The 21,695-nt window shown below is 40.7% G+C and overlaps 1 pseudogene; it reads left to right on the top strand.

The window, feature by feature from the left end:
- The window catches only part of LOC140895942 (dynein axonemal heavy chain 11-like), a 175,709-nt pseudogene that overhangs the window by 110,074 nt on the left and 43,940 nt on the right, over positions 1–21,695 (top strand).

Raw genomic sequence — 21,695 nt, 5'->3', positions numbered from 1 at the left:
AAATTAGATGCCAGTGAAGGGCTCTGAAAGCAACCTAGTCTGAGAGGAGCTGGACTTGAAAAAGTGATACTTGGTAACTTTGTCCCCAGCGCTGTTCTAACATGTTTGAGGGAGCCACTGTTGAAAACAGGCCTCACCAGAGTCCTGCTTCGTATCCACTGCCAGTCCATCATCTTCTGAATGGGAGTCATGTGCGTTCCTCACATGGCATCAGGCACAGACAAACCCTTTTTGTGGTGAGCGGTCTCAATCATAAGAAGGCTCCCTTGAAACTTCAGACCCAAATTCTGCCCTCAGCTGCATGAGCAGCATTCCCAGTCAATGGGAAACCTCTGCACACAAGGGCAGAACAACGCCCACAGAGACTTTTTATGAACTGTAGCTAATCTCTACTCTGATACGCAACACAGGTGGCAGTGTCTTGACCCAGCTGTGGTGTTTGTCTCCAACTGAGTAATTATAGTTACAACATGACCCGCTCTTGTAATGTAATCTGTCTGAATGCAAATTGTATTTTACCAATGCATCAAAAATTTGAAGCGAAGAAGCCTCCTCCTCTTAGCAGTGGACCGTACCTTCTGTTCCATAATTAACCTAGATTCCTTCTCCTGGACAGATTCTTTCAGCAATGCCATCTTTTGAGTAGTACACCTTTGGACCAGTGCCTTGCTCTGATGTATTGCAATGATAGACTGGGGTGTTTGTGTAATGCATCATCACTGCCAGCTGTTGCTGGACTCCAAGGATTGAGAGACTAAGCCAGCTGATTTTCTGATGTATTCATGTAATGCATCACCTAGTATGGTACCCAATGATGTATTACTCCAGAATGACACCAGTCAGAAAAGAAAGGGTCTAGGTGCAGTTTCTGTATAATGAGGCAGCCAAGTACTACACAGGTGTGCAAACTCCTGGCACAAGGTGCTAGTAATAGATCAGGTTCAGAGGGTATCGCATGAACAGTTTTACTAAGGAGGTATGGATAGTTGTATTGTCATTAGTCATCTGACTTTAGGGTGACCAGATGTCCTGATTTTATAGGGACAGTCCCGATATTTGGGGCTTTTTCTTATATAGACTCCTATTACCCCCCATCCCCTGTCCCGATTTTTCACATTTGCTGTCTGGTCACCCTATCTGACCTTAATGTCTGTTTCTTTGTGATGCTCCATCTCTGCAAAATCAGACATCCCTCAAAGCACTTTTATTTTCTCCTTCATCTAGGGTAAACTCTGCAAAATGCAAACAGTCCAGAGTAAAAAGTGCTGCCACTGGGGAATTCAAGGAGGCAGATTGCGCCGCGTCATGGCCTGTTGTTACATCTCTTCACTGGGTGCAACATACCCCCTCTGGTGTACTGGGCCTGTTCTGCAAACCTCCCCTGTCCCTTTGGATTGTGCTCCTGGAGTCTCAGAATAGGAGCAGTCCCTGCGCTACTTGAGAAAAGCACTACAGGTGTGGTTGACCCGTGTGCCGGCTGCCCAGGTGGGGAAGAAGGATGCTTATACCATCTCATTCCCTGCCCGCACACAAAAGCCAACCACAAACAGGCCCTTAATTGTTAGCATCATCTTGAAAAAGAGAGATTAAATCAACTAGTGATGTTAAACGTTGCTTGCAAAACATCACCTTGATTAGAGCCTAAAATAGGGGATTTCGTTTGTATATTACAAAGTATTATTTTCTATGTATTTGCATTTCAGCCACTTCATTGCTTTTGCACACACTAGTGTTAATGAAATACATGTCAAGTAGGAGCAGAATGAAAAACATCATAACTATGCAGCTCCTAAGTTCCAGAAAGCTCTTATCAAACTCTACCAGAATCTACTTGGGAAGAAGAGAAAAGAGTTGGTTCAAAACATGGAAAGACTGGAAAACGGTTTACAAAAGCTCCAGGCGACAGCTTTACAGGTAGCTCTTTCAAATATTTGTGTTATTTATTAGCTATCAAAACAGAGCTATTATTATTATAAATGGCATTATACAGTTGGTGAGCAAACAGCAGCGGCAAGCAAATAGGTCCTTGCCCTGAAAATCTTACAGTCGACCCACAGTTTAATAGCATTGGAAACAAAACTGGAACATTTTAAACAGCAACAAACATGCTATGCATTTGTGGACTTGGTTTTAAAACTCATAAGCAACAGAGTCTGAGCGACAAATCCATAGTAGCATTTCGAGGTGCGTGCATTTAGAAGTTCAAGTAGTTAGACATCTAAATGCTGTGATTTGTGCTGTGATTTGTGCTGAATAGTACTGTATTCTCCAAGAGACTAAGCATCTTCATGTCCGACTTTTGCATTGCAGGAGACATTTAGCACTTTGTAAGGATGAGTCCCTTGGAATTGCATCTGCAGCTTTGTTCCTGAGGTTGGTTGTGGATGCAAAAGTACAGGTGCAAACTTTCTCAAACAACCCCCCAAATGTTTGTCCATTATAAAATCCTAAGAACTTGCTGGACTTCATTTTTTAGGCAACCTAATTCACACACACACACACACCCCGCCCAATATTATATGGTAGCCAGTTTGCAATCAATCTTTTAATTTAACAGAAACATTTAGCTCAGTCCTTTCTTGTTTTAACCTTTTTACTGATCCTTTAAACATTCTGATAAGAGAATATAGGTCAAAAGATCACATTTCAGGAGTTATGCTTACAAGGAACAGCTGAAGAGTGTCATTTGTACTTTCCCTCTGTGATACCTTTGTGTTGCAGCTCAATAATGGCCATTAATATCTCCTTGAATGAGGCTTCACAGAAATGGTAGTTGTGACCATGCAATCAGATCATTTAGGGACTAACAAATGTTGCCCTATGCCAGCAGTTGACTGACACGCAGCATTTTGCATAAAAGTCAACTTATCTGCTAATATTAGACACTGTACTTTGTCACTTTTTCATTTAATTTTGGCACACAGAGTACATCTCAGTTCTACTCTGTGTGTGAATCAAAAAACGCCTACATAGATCTCTTTATAAAGTTGGATGATAAGCTATATATAAAATTAAAATACAAATAACTGTGTAAGATTATTGCTTTAGCAATGGTAGTAATACTACATTATTTTAGTAGGCAATAAATTTGTTCCATATGAAGATAATAAATTCATTGGGTTTACGGTGTGTCATAAGAAAACTGGATTACCATTAAGTATGGGTCTCATTCTGCTGTCCATTCGCAAGAAAATCTCACATTGTTTTCACTGTGTTAACTGAATGTCGGTGAGAGTTTGCCAACACGTGGACTGCAGGATTGGATCCTATATTATTAGTATGATCCTGCTATTATTACTGTTTTTTAAAAAAATATATTTTAAGTGGGAGATTTTCAGAAGCACAAAGTGCAGATAAGCACCCAACTGACATTAACTTTCAATGGGAGTTAGAGTTTGTGTCTTTGAAAATCTCTTATGGACATAAAAAAATAATGTTTTATAAAGTAACAGGCAAAAATAAGCCGGGAGGGAAGGCCAGTGGTGAGTTCCTTTTGAAAGTTTAAAGAGGAGATTTCCAGTGTAAAACATTTTGGACCCTGACCGTTCCTGGTCTCTTCTTGGAATACCAAAGTTCGCATGGCTCCAGAGCTTGGCCCAGAATCCCTCTGGTGGTGCAAATAGTGCATTGGTTCAGAGCTCCTTCCTTCACCATTGCTGTCCTAGCTTTTAAAGACGATTTTGAGGCAGCAACAAGTAAAGTCTGTGTCCCCCTTAATCTCCTCCTCAGACTGGAAGTCTGGAGGGCATCCATAGTAGGGGAGATAGGGTTTGAACAGGAGACTCCTAGCTCTCAGGCAAGTGTTCTAACCACTGAGCTCTGGGATATATTGATGTGGGTCTCCCTCTATCTCTCCTGTTGTTGTTGTTCCACTGTGAGGAAATAATGAAAGAATCATTGGAGCTGGGGCACTGGACCTGGGGTCTCCCACCTTCCAGATGGGTTCCATGACCACCAGGCTACCCAGTCATTTTCTCTTCATCACCCAGTGAGTCTTTAAGTATTTATCCAAAGTGGAACAGCTTCAACAGGGGAGACTGAGGGCACCCCACATCAGAATATCCCATTGTTCAGTGGCTAGAGCCCTCACCTGGGATGTGGGACACTAGGTCCAATTCCCCCCCTCCGCCTGAGGGGAAGAAAAGATTTGAACAGGCATCTCCCACATCTCAGAAGAGTGCTGTAACTCCTGGACTAAAGTTAAAAGGTGGGCACTGCCAACACCACCAGCTTGACGCTGAATGCTTCTGAGCACGCCTACCCTCTCAGGTCCCATGGGCGAGATAGGTGCTCCTCTGCCTATCCTCCCCGGCTCATAGGTCGCTCTGGGGCTTCAGTGGATGCCTGGATGCCTAGAGTGAGGCATGCAGCGCACATGCCCAGAGGCAGAAACTTTTAGAGCAAAAAATTTAGATGCTTATAGGGTTACATGGCAGCCAAGTGTGGGTTTGTGGATGTCAGTGGAGCCTAAAAATGAGACTGAGGCACCTAAGTACTATTGTGGATGTAGGTCTAAATATTTAGCTACACATGAACAAAAGTAAACTGAGCCAAAAACATTTAATCATGAGATAGAATTAAACTTTACACTTCTATGTTCTCTCTAGTTTTGGTGTAGGTATAGTTCTCTTATTTTTATCTATCTTATTTTTCTGGGCTTTTATGCCATGCCTATCACCATGGTTTCTTGTTCTTCCTCCTTTTTTTCATTCGAGAGCAGTTTTTTTCAAAACCAGGGCAGCAGTATTGTAAAGTTCTCTGGCCATTTTGAAAATCGTTGCGAACATTTCATTGTTAGGAAAATATCTGACACAAGATGAACATTAATATGCAAATCAACAGACTGTAAAATTCATTTTGGTACCTCCGGGGCAGTATTTTTATAAATACAGAAACATAATTATGCATCCTCTAGAGGTCTAAAAATAATTATACAAATTTACAATGAAGCCCAAAGCAGTCTCTCCTTTTAGCTGTCTGTTTTTAATATAATTTAAATCTTGTTAAAACTTAATTACCAGTTTTCTCTTGTGATAATTTGGTGGAAGATCTGAAGTCTAAACTTGCTGTTCAAGCAATAGAACTTCATCTGAGAAGCAACGAAACTGAGGTGCTCGTTGTCAAAATCGGATAATAGAAATAGCGAAGAAAAAGTCACAGTGGATGATGAGGAGCAGAGGGTATATATGCGTCTAATAAAAACAAGACTGAGCTGATCTGTCATATAAGCACATGTAAAATATCAGGGAAAATATACACACACGCTTGTGCATATGTATATAGAGCTTGATTAATTCCAGCTGGCAAAGTCCAGGCTGTGGGCCGCAATAGTGGAAGGTCCAAATTGAGGGAGAGCAGGGGATCCCAGTGGTTCAAGGCACCCTCAAAGCCTTCACTGCCAAGGAGCCAAGAGCCAGCCAGTGCAGCTCCAAAAGCCGGTCGCAATAACTGGGAGATGGCATTGGGCAGCACACTTAAAGGATGTGCTGACTCAGTGTAGCACCTCTGCTGGTGGGATTCCTTCAGAGCCCTGGCCATGTTTTAAAGCTGCCTTCCCCGAGGAGAACATCTACTGCCTCTCTCAATGGTGAGCCATGCTGGGCAGTTGCTGCCATCTGATGCATCTGGGTGCAATTGCTACCCACCTCTTTATGGTGGGGTGGGGGGAATCAATCTCACAGACTTGTTTGTAACATGAGTGTCCCATGTGAAAAGTCCCTGCTAACAAATCCTAATCCAGTCTCAGACTGGCAAAACACGTTTACCTTGTTATGTCACTAGGACTAATTCTTTAGCTAAGAGATTTTAGCTGTGACAATCACAGACTGGCGTTTTATACGTCCATCAGAAAGATTCTAGCAAGATCTTTTGCCCCTACAGCACTGTCTTTATAGCAACAGTTAAACCATGAAACAGGATTGATTCCCTGAGGCTTTCCTATTTGTCCTGTCTTGCCTAGGGTAGCTGGAGACTCTGGGAAGCATCCCATCTCCTTCTCATGTGCCCTCACTGATGTGGTTTCCAAGAGCATGAAGAAAGTTGCCTCGGGTCAGGCCTGTCATCGTTCCCATCTGCATGTGGCATTTACCAGCTAATGCTTAGGAACAAGTAGTAGTTGTTCTACTCCGGTTCTTTGAACTTTAACTCATTTACGATTGCCTTTGCAGCCAAGCGAAAGCAACTTTTTATTGATTTATTTCAGCGTTTGTAGTATGACTGTATCCACAAGGAAGCATGCACGTCCAAAAAGTGAACAATTGGCACTGGGCACAAATTCAAGTGACTTGCCATGGTATCTGGGGACCAGTTCTGATTAATGCTATCAAATCATTTGTCTTCCTTTTGATTGATATGCCAGACACTTGTTAGGATTGTTGATGCTGGTGACAGCCGTCATCACTGCCCCTTTCTATTCTTTCATATTGTGTATCCAGAGGGTGTTGATGGAAGCTGTGAAATGTTAGGGAATTCAGTATTTTACTTATTTCATATACCTGCCTCATTCCATTACCTAAAAGCTGTTTGTTTGCAATACAGATTTATAGACTTAGAGTGGACCATCATGAGCATCTAGTCTGGTCTCATATTTGCATATGATTCATCATATTTGTTTCTGGCGCGTATGCACCCCATCTCTGGCTTAAGTGCTATCCTGGAAAATTTTTGAATGCCAGCATAATGCTGTTTTTTAATTAAGCAAATCATTTATACAACTTGTGTCTTTCATACAGATATAGTATCATTGAGACTGTGGAGAGATAAATATGCCAAATACAATAAACCTAGTTATTTGCTAAAACCTAGACACTGAAATTAAGGGATAAATTCTGCCCTCGTTTGCACCTGTGCATACCAAGTCATAGGATTTCCTGGGCTGAAATTAACCATAAATATGTCTGTTTCCAGTCATAGTTTACCCTGCAGCAACATCACAGTGTGGTGTGGAACTGGTTGTGGGATGTTTTCCAGGTTGCTGAGATTCAAGCAAAAGTGACAAAGCAGCAGCAAGATTCTGGAGATGACCTTGCCAAAGCTGGACCTGCTCTTACTGCCACAAATGCTGCCTTAACCACTCTAAACAGGGTAACAATTCTGCTTCGCTTCTCTTATCTGGTGTGAATAGACTCTTTTCTCTTCCTTTGCAGTTTCGGAGCTGTCATTGGTACAATTCATAGTTGTAACCTTCCTGTGTTGTTTTAGTTCAATGTGACTGAGCTGAGAACTTTCCCTAACTCCCCTGCTCTTGTAACCAAAGTGACTGTTGCTGTTCGAGTCCTTTTGTCTCCCAGTGGCAAAATTCCAAAGGATCAAAGCTGGAAGAGTGCAGAGATGTACATGAATAAGGTAACAATGTGTTAGAATGTTTCAGAAGTATTATGTATGGGAGCAATCCAAGTAAATAAGTCTTTATTGCTGTGTGCTGGCTTATTTGTGATATTTGCAACAAATGCCAAAGATCACAGAAAAGGCAGGAGTTTGTCAAATGAATTCAGAAAATGTTTCAGCATAAATACAGACATCTTTACTGTTTTATTTCTTAAAAATTATAGGACATATTTGACAATTTCCCAAGATGATACTTGTTAAATGTAAACTCCAAGATGTAAATTGAAAGTCCAGATTCTACAGTGGCGAGTACTGTAGAAAAGTCTTGCTATAAAAGAATCTAAAAAAAAAATTCAGTCAAATATGTACTTTTAATGTAGTGCTGTGACAGCTCTAGCTAAGGCTGTCATTATCAGACTGGTTCAGACTGAACTACTTCAAGCATCTGCACCCTTGAAACTTAAGAATATTTTAACCTTGCCGGCTGTCAAATACTGTCAACAAATAAAGCCAGAAGGGGAGGTGCTGGGGTTATCTACCCCACATTGTGCTCTATGTTTTCAACTTGATTTGGATGTCTGTAATTCCATCAGTAATGCACAGGTGTCAAGAGGAAAATAACCCCCATTCACTGTGTTCGGGGCTAGGAAGGTACTAACTCTCATCATTTTGCTGAGCAGGACTGGTGAGAGCATTGCTGACACCCCAAAGAGAGAGGTAAAGGGAGGATAGTGGCATGCCCATTCACCGTGTCTCATTTCCTTTATTCCAGATTGCCTTCTCCAGCTTCCACTATCACAATCCTGTCAATTTGTCTGCGAGTCTAGTGAACTAAGATACAGTGACTGCAAAACAGTTGCTGTTGGTGAAGGATTAATTTCATACTGTATGAGAAAGGCAGCCACTGATATTGCGTAAGAGGAACGCTTATCATGCTGATGAATTTCATATAGTTAGTAGCATCAAGCAGCAAAGGTTTGGTCTCAGCATTGCATCCTAAAGCTTTATGGCCTAGTCAAGCAGCACAGCGCTAACGTACAAGTTTTGTCTCCTGGGACAGTATGAATGGACTGACTACTGCTTATGGGCCCAATCCTCAGTCAGCCTTCAGGAGTTCTGATTAAATAGAGGCTGTAGGATAAGGCCCAACATCTTTAAAACTGCTTGTTATAAACACCCATATGTATAGCAGTTATCCCAGTGGTGCTTTGTTTACAGAACTTTCGGAGGAAGGGGGATTTTTCATTGATGATCATATTTTCAAATAGGTGTACTAAGTTTGATATACATTAGAGAAATAATTCTGTTTGCAACTCACACTCATAAAAAGTATGGGACAAATACTTCTGAAAGTGCAGAAGGCACAAAGGTGTACAGGCAACAGGGAAACACCTTATGGATGCTAGGAAATTTCTTATCTAATTTTCATAAACACTGTGGGAGCACCATTCCTACCAATGGGGTAAGCTTTAGTATATGCTGAGAGTAGGGCTAGATGACACAGTGGATGCTTATGAATGGATGAAGAAAGTGTGATTGTGAAGGAAGTTGTGATAGTCCCCTGTAGCAGACTAGCATAGTGCATAAAGATTGTGTACCAGCTTCCATTCTGTATCCTATTTTCTGGTTGTGTATACCTTTTCCATACTAATTCTGTGAAGCTGACATTTTCCATTCTTGATCCAAAGGTTAATGTTTCTGAAAAGTCTGAGCAAAATCAGAGGTTTTGGAGATAGGGGTATATGCAAGTGTGTGTGAGAGAAAATACTCTTCCCTTTGTGCTGTAATCAGAAATGTTGTGGATAGTTAGAAAGTAGACATATCAGACTTGGCTTGGGTTAATCTTATGGATATCTAAGCTACTAAACAATCATGGAAAAAAAAATCATTTGGTAGTTCTGAGGTGAAGAATGGTGACGTTGGGAAGTTTCATACATGCCAAATGAAATTTTGCTGTTTGTTTTTTATTCAACTCAAAAGCTAAAGTAGCTTACAGCACTGGTGACACTGAATCACTTAGGTATGAGTCTGTCTGAAATTTGGGAGTGGGAGAGCTCCAGCTCAGGTTTCAGCCTCCTTTAATGTCGCCAACCATGTCCTCCAAAAATATTACCCAAATCCTCCAGTACAAATGAACTAAGGGAAAACGGCTGGTAGTTATACAAAGTTACACTGTGCTGGAATGAAAAGGTAAAATTGTTAGCCAATTTAGTCATAGAATTGCTGAAAGCCCAGACTATAGGTGGACTTTTCAGGTGCTTATCTTATAATCATCCCTCAATAGCTGCTAAATAGGTTTCTCTTTCAGAAGCATGCCTTAGAGTCCAGTGCTGCACAACGTTCTCAGTGGGAGTGGAGGGCATTCAGCCCCATGCAGATTAAAGCCCTAAGTAAGAAGACCATGTCATTAGACTACTGTATATTCAGAGTTTGAGTCTAGCCAGAATTATTAATTAACCTTTCTGCATCCAGCTCTATCACTTTGGTTATTCATCTGACTACTAGGAAGTATCAGTTTGTTTTGCTACAAAGTTGTTTATCAACTGAGAGAATAAACTGAGTCATGTTGTTATATAATACTGAGTTAATGATTGACCAATAGGCTGTTTAGATTAAGCATTTATAAATTACATTTTTGCAAAGTAATGAACTTTAAATATTTAGTTACCTTGGTTTCTTATTATTCATTATAAAACAATAACAAACTTCAGTGAATAAAAGGAAAATAAATTATTTTAAGTTTCAAGTAGGGTTCATGTTAGTGAATCAGTCATTACCTGGATTAAATATTGATCTTCTCTAGAGATTAAATATATTCCAGTATTCTGGAACAGCTAGAAAACCTCCATGATCATACACATTTAAAGCTGTGATTATGAAACACATCATTGAGAGACACTGTATTTGCATAGCTTGAATGTAGAATGAAAGCTTTGTGTTATTTTTCTTTGAGGCTGTTGTTAGCAAATTGCTAGATTACCCAAAAGACTTGTTGAGATCAAAGAACAGACCTGCACAAAAAGGTCATGGCTAATACCCAAGATACTTAGTAATGTGAGTTTAAAAAAGCAGCACTACTCATCTGCAAATAGTAATAGGAGCCAGGGGAAAACGCTATCCTACAGTCCTCCTGAATACTAACCTCCCATTGACTTCAATGGGAATTCCTCATGTGGAGTGACAGCAGGATTGGACACTATGAGCCATGTGTTGCCAGCCAGACTCATTTAAACTCCCATTAATTTCAGAGGGAGGTTTCTTATTTTAATTTTTTTTCATAAAGATTTTTCCCCATAAACATGCAAAAATATAGAGCCAGGAAAACCATACAAAACAATCCATTTGGACTCTGTGTGGGATTTTTGTTTTTATTAACTTATCTGTTGTTTCTCACTAGTTAGATGTCTCAAGTTAAATTTGCCATGTACAACATATGTGGATCATGATAGATCTGTCTGATAACGTGGGAAAGGAAGAGGAAGTTTGTTTGGGGTCAATCTGGATAGTCAGGTCTTGATTAACCTCAGTGAAAAGAATATTTAGAAAGAAGAACAGGTTTCCACAAATAAGAAATCTTTATCTAAGTTAACATTCAAAATGATTAACAAAAATAGATTCGAGCCATTTGTTATCAACCTCTAGAATGTGGATATACCTAGAGGTTTGTGAAAAAAGGGCTTCCACTACGTGCCCTTGTGTAGTTTCTAAGTGTTGGTAATTTATCTTTGTTTGCTTCGCTCTCATAGCTGAACTGTGAATATGACACTCTCCCCAGACCCTCTCTAAGTACTGGCAGCAAATGAGGAAATACCGTTGCAAACTGACCAAGATCTACTGGGCTTGTGCTTTGTGGCAGGTGCTAAAAGCTCCTTGAGTTTCCTGTACTACACGATTAATACATCTTCACAGTGTTTTCTCTGTTTTCTAGGTAGATGATTTCCTCCAAAATCTTGTACATTTTGATAAGGAACACACCTGTGAAATCAGAGTTAAGAATATAAAAAAAAAGATTATCTTAGTGACCCAGAGTTCAACCCAGAATTTGTGTGTACAAAATCTTTAGCAGTCGTCAGATTCTGTGCTTGGGTTATTAATATAATTAGATTCCATTTTAAACTAGTATTAATCTGTTTAATTTATAGTTTAAAAATTTCTCTTCTTTCAGCCATACTCTTCTGAAAATGCAAAAGAATTTACTTCTTGTCAATAGCCATAATAAAGTATATGAGAAAATGCTTTTTTTAAAATGTCATAGCTGTAAATCTAGATTCAAGCATAGTGGTAACTTTATCATCTTTCTTTATTTGGAAGGGTTTGACCTTGTAAGTGTAGTCCAACAAATAGGCCACTGGGACCTAGGAGACCTAGATTCTATTCCTGCACACTGCGAATGGCCTGCTGGTCGACCTTGGGCCAGTCATTTCCCCTCTCTGTGCCTCGGTTTCTCCATTAGTAAAATGAGGATGATGATAATACATACCTGCTTTCAAATCTGTGTAGGAGAATCAATAAAATCTTTTTCTTAGGTACATGAAATAGCAGATCAATAAGTTGTCACTCCAAATGCAAAGAAAAACTTGTGCTAATTTGATATTGAATGAATAGCATTTGTATTAATAGGAAATACATAGTCGATTAGTGTTATATTTGACTACAATTGCTAGTGAAGCAATAATACTGTATTACAGTGGCTTGCTTGCCATATAATATGATAATGCTTAGCACTTTATCCAGCATCACTTCAAATAGTATTACCCCCATTTTAGAGATGGGGGAAACTGAGGTGAATTGATTTGTCCGAGATAATTCAATGAGTCATATCAGAGTCAGGCCTCAGGAGTCCCTGGTGTTTAGTTCTGCACTCTGGCTGCTAGACTATATGCATGCCCCTCTCTAGCCTTTTGTAGTGGTAGTGTAAACTGTTTGGAGGTTGAAATTGCCAACCATATTGTGCTCAAAGTCAAAGTAAACAGTCTTGATGCGGGGAGGACAGAAAGGGTTGGGGGAGGGCATGATTCTCCACTCACTTTCACTAATTCCATTGGCCTGGTCATCCTCCCGTAGATCCCCTCATGGATCTTCCCTTTCTGATCAAAGCAGACGGATTAGCTGTCTCAATGTGGCAGTCTTACCGTTCTCCAAACTCCACAGAGGGTACTCCATGGCCCCAGAGTCTCCCCTGGAGGAGGGGGCAGAGATTGAGTGGACCAGGGGCAGGAGTTGGGCCAGGGACAGCCTTGAAATTGAAGTATATTTAATGGTTCAAAAAAACCACCAATGCACTTGTATTGTGTGAACAACCTGCAGTAAATTATATTTAATCAGATGAGTGGCTAGAACAACTCCACATTAGCAATGTTGAAATAATTTTGCATGCTTACTCTGTGTGTGGACTTTGCTTTGATACTGCCTCTGTTGGTTTGGAGAGGGGCTAATTGTTGCTATTAGTGAGTTCACTAAATAGCATGTTTTAGATGTGCCAAATGAAAGTACAGTGGATAATGTTTCAAACTTTTTAATAAGTAATCACTGGTTTTATTGCTCTAGGACAAGGGATTTATGTATCTAAATGTGATTATCATTAATGAGAGTTACTCTATGTGCTTCAGTCTTCACCCACAGAGAAGAGAGAAACCCTTTGCTCCAGTTATACCTGTGCTGTGATGTGGAATTCCAATGGGATGCCGTAATGCACTGAACAATGAGGAATACAAGTTTTCTTTTTGTAAGAATGTACAGTAAATGGGGCAGGAGTGCCCAACCTGGGGCAGGAGTGTCCAACTCCAGCAGTGGTTCCAGCTATGTGTGGCTGCTGGTATCAGTCTGTGTGCAGGACGGGTTGAGGAAAAACAAAGGGAGGCTCTGAACTCCAGTGGCTGCCTGCTTCCCATCCTGTCTCAGGCCTCCATGAGACTGGGGCAGGAGAATAGTGATAGCAGCTGGAATAGCCCACATGGATTGGAGGAGAGGCGCACTTGGTGTGGAGAAACTGCCAGACTCCTGCTCTCACTGCAGAATGTTCTCTGTGGAGAGCAGGCAGTAGCTAGTGGCTTCTTTTAAGCCACCTGCTTACCTCCTCTTCATATTCTCTTCAAGCAGCCACCCACCAATGGTACCTGTTCCATTCCCCACAGAGGTACCAGAGAGGCATCAAACCATCCTGCCTCCCCCTCTTCCTTGGCTTACCACATGCATGGATCCTTCTAGTAAGTAGGGGATGTGGAAGAGAAGGGAAGCCACCTGCTAATATGCCTGGTTTGGTCAGGACAGGCCCAGGTTTGGAACCATCCCTGGAAAACATCTGTCCCCGTCACTGACCCAAGATTATGTGTCAGACTACCCTTCCCACTACTCCCTGCCAGTTATTTCTCTCAATTGTAGCAGCTGCTTCCAGCTCTCACCCCCTAAAGCTGCCTCTAGAGCTGCTGGAAGAACTGGGAGCTACACCTGTGCAGTAGAGAGGTGCCAGCAGATGACAAAGAGGAAATCACTGAAAGCAGAGAGTCAGGAGATAAGCCTGCATTCTCTGTGGGCAGGGAAAGTTCAGTCCCCGGCTACATAAGCCAAGCCAAGCATGAGTGGGGGGTGGAGTTATGAGGGACAGAGAATGGAAAGGCTGCCAATGACTTAAATGGGCAGTAGGCCTTATCAAACTTCTATTAAAATCAATGGAAAGACTCTCAATAGGAGCAGTGCTGGAGAGCCTCTTTTTGTATTTGGTTTTCTTATAAGTGTTTCTGAGCCTCTTTGCTGGCATTGCACAGGGTCCTGGAAGTAACCCTTCTCATCCGGCCCTTAGATATTGCTTCTTACACCTCTTTATTTCTGTGTTTCCTGGGAAGGGCTGCCTCCACTCTTACCTCTCCCCACTGGGTTAGGAGATCCAGGTCCTCTGCAGGTCTCCTGGGCCTGTGCTATAGTGCAGCAATAGCAATGTATAATATATATGACTCCAGGGGTGTGCAGCAACAAATGGACCAATCTTGGCTTTTTGCCACCATTTAAATGGGGAGGTGACATCTGGTCAGGATGACTCTAGAGCAGTGCAAGGCACGCAGGTAAACAGACAGGCCAGTCCTGGCATAATGGAAAGCATTGTATGATGGCATTTGGAAGGCTGCCAAAGCTAATGCAAGGTAAAGCTGTGCCCCTGTGAACAATACGCAATGAATTAAACCACATTCAAAGCAGATTGTAGAATACATATTAACTGGCTAGTTAATACACGTCAAGAATTGTGCTGTATGGATATAAGTCATTTTAATGTGTACAAATTAAAGATAGTTTGAAATAAACCCTGGGTGTAGACAAGGCTTCACAGACTTGTGTGGGAGCTGGATCTGGCCCAATATGAGGCATGTCTGAATATTCCCTCCCTGTCTTGTGAGAAAGAGTCACTGGGTATTTTGTATTGAGCCCAAGTCTACCCTTTCTATTCAGAGATTATCACTCTCTGATTAAACTGCCTGAATCTCTCCTATGAGTGTACTCTGTCCAAACTATCTAATAGTCTGGGTTATAAATATTTGGGGCAATAATGTGAGGTTATCTCAATATAACCAAAAATAAGATTGTAATGTTCATCATACCCATTTTGTTTGATATATGCATAAATGAACATTTGCTCTCGGGTGTGTACAGTGTTTATGATTAAATGCTTTATTCATACTCGCATGTCAATCTATTAGTGCGCTGTTAATTCAAATGTTACTATGATGAATTTTATCAGCTTTAGCACATTTATCACAGGTAGATGTGAAACTTAGACAAAGGTATACGTTCTCATTAATGATGAGCAGCCTATTCATCTTACAAGAGTGTAATTAATGTTAGTTACAATACTTAATTTTTCACTGTTTGTCATGTTGCATATTTAGCATTTCTTCTGTCCTTTATCAATCTGCTCTCCTACCTTGTGGCACTTCAAAAAGATGTATGTATTTAACCTGATTTGGGGCCTTATTTTTTTACAATATTTTTTAAACAGGTATTTTTTCTCCCTGTGTTGTATGCAGCACAGTTTGTAAAAACCTAGATTTTGTAGCATTACTTGCTATAAGATTCTTCGTTGTGAACTGGTGCACTTTTAATATTATTAATGTAGTAACCAGTTAAATAAAGCACACACTGAAGAGGTGGATGATCTCTTGCTGCCATATTTGCTGAGCTTGTATAAGGGTTTAATGCTCCTAATTGTTCTCTTGGTTTTTTAAAGACATTTGACTGTGTTACTAGTAGGCAAATAAATGCATTCATAATATAATTCTGTAAACAAATTGAATGTTTGAAATGTATTTGTTAAGGTAAGTATGCATTCGTACAAGCCTGTTATGAATTGTTGAGCATTTCTTTGTAAGGTAATATTGTCAGCTGTCATAGGGCCAAATTGTGCCCAGTTAGCCTGGTGATTTAGGGGCAGAAGGAGGGGCAAGGTTAGGGTGGCAGCACAGGAGAAGGGAAATAAATGTACAGGACCATTATGTTCCCCCTTGCACAGGGGAGTGGAAGGGGGCAGGGACTGGCTAGTGCCTTAGCTCCACTCTCCAATGCACCAAGAAGCATAGCTGTACATGTTTGCTGGGAATAGTACACTGCACTGCACTAGGAATAGACCTGCTGCAGTTTACTTTCTCCCTGGAGTAGCAGATGAACAATCTCCTTTCTGGGCTGATCCTGGGGCAGTGCAATAGTGTTGTTTCTTTGAACAAAATTCCTTATTTTTACTCTACATTTCTGTGCAAAAGATCTTAGTAAAAGGTTAATACTATGAACAGGTACAGAATTATATTCGCTATTGGTTTTATTATAAAATATAGACCACCAAATTGAGCTCTGTGCAACTGCGTGGAGGCCCATGCTGTCACGTGAGGGTAAATGAGAGTAGAATTGGAACAGAAATAGAATATATAAATAGGTTAGGGCTGATACTACACTTCTGAGTTAGACAAAACCTTCCACTGAAGTCAACAGGTACAGTCAATGGGTGCTACATAAGGGCTCAGTCATGCATGATGCTGAGCATCTCCAAGTCTCATTGAACCAACTCATTGGGAGCTGAGGGTGTTCAGCATTTTGCAACACTGGGCCCTTAAATTATTGCGTCTAAAGAGTAAATCCTTCATTCCTTGGACATCCAAAATGCCTATTAACTTTGATTGGAGGAAGACTGTGGGAATTCTTGGTGAAACATCTGGGGGCTATATGAGCCAAATATTTTGAGTCCAGGGTTCTACAGGTTTTGAATCTATTTGGGGTTTCTTTTTTTTTCTCCCCCAAACTTTTTGACTCTAGGAAAGAGGAGATTAATTCCAATTCATTATTCACTATTCCTCATTAACAATCTTAATTTATCAATCTCCTGGTGTGATCAAGAATATAGGTGCCAACCATCCATGATCTTTTTAAACAATGACTTATTTCACTTTTAAAATGCTGAAAATGTTTTACAGTTTAGGTGTATTGTGAGGTGGATCTAAAACTCCAGTCCTTGCCTCAAGCCAATGCAGATCTTGCCATTGCAACAGAAAAACTCAAAGTTATTCAAAAGAAGCTTGAAGTAGGTTATTTTATTGTTTAAATTAACCGTGTTTATCTTTTTGGTTTTTCCCCCTTGTGGGTGAAGTGTGCTGCAACAAAATTTGGACACTCAACATATATTTCAGTCTTGAAAATTACATTTGACTTTGACCATAAATATCTATAATTGTAGACCAACTAGGCTTAGTTATTATTTGGTTCTCTGTACTCACCAGTTAGTAGTTAAACTAGTAGTTAGCTGTATTCCACTGTGGTTGATGCAGTGCCATAAATGTTAACCTGAAATGGGAACACTATTAAAACCATCTTTCCCACATTACCAGTCTTTACCCCACAACATAATGTGCTCAAATCAATGTGAACAAATATAGCAAAAGATTCAATTTCTATGACTAGAATAAAAGTATTCAGAGAAAAGGGCTCCTTCCCTCAACAAACTGTGAATTTTTCTAGCTTTAATTTTTCCTGAAAATTAAAGCTCCAAATAACTAACACCACCACCACCCCATCCTCCAAAACACACAAACTCAGCCACCCTCCAGAAATTCCCTTTCATGTTAATGTTGGCTCCTATTTGACATTAAATTCAGGGAATTGCTAACACAGCAGTATTACAGAACAACAAACTTGAGTGTGTGTCTATTTGGACTGATAAAGACTAGTTAAGTACAAAGTTTCTTTTAGCCTCTGTAACATTTCTAAGTAACAAAGCTAGTTATAAAAACAAGCTATAAAACACACCAGTAGATGAACATTTCACTCCATTTTGATTTGACGATTTAGCTTTAAAAAAGAATTTTAAAAAACACCCAGGAACAATGAACATTTGAACTCAAAATTATCTAGTGTGTGTGGGTTTTGTTTCTTTATTTGTTTGTTTTACTTCAAAAGAAAGTGTCAAAGAAGAGAGAGTGTTTTTTTCTAGCATTTGTCCAATAATCCTCCAAAAAATGAACCTGATCATGTAATCCCTTGGTAAGGCAAATAAGCAGTCCTTACTCACACAAGTATTCCCATTTATTTCATTGGTAAGGATTGTAGGGTTTGGTCCAATATGCTGTTTACAATAATTAATTTAGCACTCAGTTATGCACTGAGATATATGTGTGGAGTTCCCACTGATGTTGGTCCTATTAAATCCAAAAGGATGTGTTGATCTTCCCTATTGTATAATTATTCCGCAGTCTTGTTTCTCCTATTCTGATTGATAGGCCCTTCCTAACATTGTGATGAAGAACTCCAATCCATGATCCGTAGCAGATTTTTTTTTTCCCCTACTGTATTTTTGAATGCCATTCTGAGATCTGGATTAACCCCTGCCATACAAAGAGTAAGGGAAAGGAATATAACCTACAAGCAAAGTGATTAAGTGTTTTGTGCAGCACCTAGCACAACTGGCCCTGAACTTGATTGGGATTCTAGCTAATTAAATACAAATAATAATTTTCCAAAGCTTGTGGCCTGTTTTTATTCTGGACTGACACCATTAGCACTTTTAGGTCTTTCATGGCACCATAAAGCTTTAGTTCAAGAACAGTGACAACTGAATATTTTTGTGAGTGATACTTTCAAAGAAATTAAATAATGAAATGTACGACATATTTCAGTTTGCTATGATCATTTTGATGTACCATTTGCAATGGAAATGAGTATATAACATATTCATGTGTACAGATAAGAAAAATAACAAACACTAGCTATCTTTGTTCAATTCATTTATAATATTCAGTAAAAAAAAAAAAAATTCCTTCCATTCCATTCCTTGATTAATTCTGTTTAGTTTTTAGGGGCAAAACACACACAAAAATTAAAACAAAGAATATGGAATTACCAGATACAAATATGCTTAATAGCCTTCTATCTATACTGAGGTTTTGACTGAAAGTGACTGCAAATCCTAAAAGCAAAAATTCTCTCGATTTTGTCATAAATTACTGAAATATAAAGAACTGCATAGTGATTTTCTTGTGGAATTCATAGATCTGATGTTCTCCTTACTATAAAATACTGCTTTTATATGTGTAGATCAGACTGAGAAATAAAACAGCATATGAAATCAGATAAACATATATGTATTCAAATATTCCTGTGTACATGTATAGCTGTGATGCACAACCCACAGCGTGTTTAAGTGGTTGTTTTTTCTTCCCTGCTAGTCTCACTCAGTTTCTGCACAATTTAATCTGCCATTAAAGAAGTTCCTAACCCTTATGCCTGTGAAATACCCTACTCCAAATATAAATCGATGCTGGGTTTGCATTCCTTAAATTTGTAGAGACACAGCTTGAACCGAGAGAGGTGGGATAACACTGAAACCTAATGATCACACTTTAAACCACATGTCAACTCTTTTATCGTAGAGAGTGGGTTTTCAAACTGGGGGAGGGGGGCATGATGAGATTATCAGGTGGTGACTGGTTAAGAATGTTTTCTTGTTTCTTCCAATTATTGTTGATGATGTAAGCAGAGGGTGAATGAGCTCTCCCCCGGCTGGGGGGGGAGGGGGGAAAGATTACAGGAGCAGATTGTATTGACATGAATACACCTACTACGCCTAGGTATCCAGCAGACAGAGCTGTGTTGCCCGAAGTGATCAACTTTGGCTAATGTTGGGTTACAAATCAGTCAGGGAATTAACTGAAATACTTTCCTCATGGATCGTATTTTCTAAATGGACAATTTACCTAATTCTCAATTAGTGAGGGACAGTCTCCACTCATTTGTTATATTTTGCTTTCCACAACCAACTCGCTGTACAACTTTTCATGAGTGATATACCCAAGTATTTGGATTCTAATATCTAAACTGTATTGTTAAATCTATTCACCCAAATTTGGGTTATTGCTCATTATGTACTCTATGTATCATATGACTTTAAAAACAAACTTTGTATTTGTGGATAATCTAAGGACTATACCCAGATGTACCAACACTCTTTTCTCAACCTATGTATTACATAATTTTTTTAACATTAGCGTTAATAAATTTAAAACTGAATACAGGGGTAGTGAAATGTTATCTTTATTGTATCGGTAAAGGGCATTAGAACTGTGCTTAGCCTGTCCAGATTGAGGGGGTCACCCTCAACTGAAATGAACTCTGCTAAACCAGGGGCTCAAATGCAGACCACTTTGAAAGTAAGCAGGGGTGGGGACAGGTGTCTCTGCCGGGAGGTGTGGGCTCTAGCTCAGAGCCCCATGCAAAAGTTAACCTGCCCCTCCCCACTGTTCAAAGACAGAGCTAAGTAGGGCTCCTTTAGGAGTCTTTTCATTTTGTTAAGTGATCATTAGAGCTGGAATCACTTGTTGTGGAGCAGCGTTTCTGTCCTACAGTGAAGTTTCCCCACTGGGAGCTGACAGTCACATAGAGCTGCAGGGGAACCTCAAGAGGCTGATTTACAGAGGTCACCATAGAGAAGCAGGTGGCAGCAGAAGGTGACTGTGTGCAGCATAGTGACTGGCAGGGCAGCCCGTGGAGCAGCCAGCGGAACGGCAGCTGGCAGGGCTCGAGCTGGTTCTGTGTTGTGTTGTTGAAAAGGAAACCCTGGATATTGGATATAGGCCCTGGTTGCTGTTGACTCCACTTGGCAGAAGGGTTACAATAAAATAAGAATGCCTCCCACTAGCTGAGTCTCCTGCCCCGGCTTCTGCTGTGGAAGAACAAGGAGGCAGGAGGGATGAGGAGCGAAGGGAGTGGCCTCTCTCTGTTTGGGAGGCGGGGGAGACATTCCATCTCGCTCGCTTCTCCAGAGGCTGCTGTGCGTGTGCCCACTGGGGAAGCAGTTCCTGCCTCTCTACCTGCAGAGGCTCTCGCTCATGCATGCTGGGGATTGTACCAGGGCTAGAGGAGCCTGAGGTCTGTGAGTGATTCTGGGGGTCCCTGGGCCAGAGGGTGCAGCTCAGCTCTGGGTCCTGTTGGGGCTCCCACCCAGAGCATGTCCTGGGCCAGGGAGGAATGGGATGGGATCCTAGGCCCCAGACCTCCATGGAAATACAGTTTCTGAGAAAGGGTGGGGCATGCATAGGACATGAATCTCCAAAGGGAGACACAGCAAACAAAGGTTGAGATCTTCTGCTGGGGAGCACTTGAGCAGAAATATCCAATTAAAGTACTAATCCATACTGATGCCCATGGCAACAGTTAACCATGGAAAGGACATGCTGGGTTTGTAGAATACAGCCTGCAATTCCCAGCCTCTGTGTATGTCTGGAGGAGTGGAATAGTGCTAAGTGTGGGTGGAGGAGGAAGAAGAAAGAATATTTATGTGCTAGACAGGCTGAGCCAAATCCAGGAGCTTCAGCATCAGCCTTCTGGGAAGCTAGTGAAAGGCTTATTTTCCAGTTCACTTTTCGAGGCTTGTCACCACCCTCTGCAAGGCTTGGTGAGGATTCTGTTGTCTACAAGCCTGATGATACTCCTTTATTCACAGTGGCTGACAGCATTATATTTAGATACCTAAAAATATTGAACTTTGGTGTGGAGTGGCTGTAAACAACTGCCAGAGAGAGGAGGGAGCAGAGGTTTTTTTCTCCTGGCTGCCAAGAGAGAAAAATCCATTATTTTCAGTTAAGGGAGAGGAGAGGGACCTTTGTTTGCGGCTGCCTGGGACCGGAAGGAGGGCTTTGTCTTTAGCTGTTTAAGGGGGAGAGCAAAGGAAAGCCTTTCCTTCGAGCTCCAGGCGTTTTCCAAGGCAGCTTCAGTGGAGTGACCTTTTCCATTTTTCAGATACTCCAGAAATACAATTGTGATAGTTTCCCTTCAGTGTGCTGCTGCATGGATCAAGAAGCTTCAGAGATTTTTTTCAAAGAGACAAACACGTTGTTTTTAGCTGG

The sequence above is a fragment of the Lepidochelys kempii genome, chromosome 11 (genome assembly GCF_965140265.1).
Source record: "Lepidochelys kempii isolate rLepKem1 chromosome 11, rLepKem1.hap2, whole genome shotgun sequence".
NCBI lineage: Eukaryota > Metazoa > Chordata > Testudines > Cheloniidae > Lepidochelys > Lepidochelys kempii.
The sequence above is the reverse complement of the archived record's forward strand: the minus strand, read 5'-3'. Positions and strand labels throughout refer to the sequence as shown.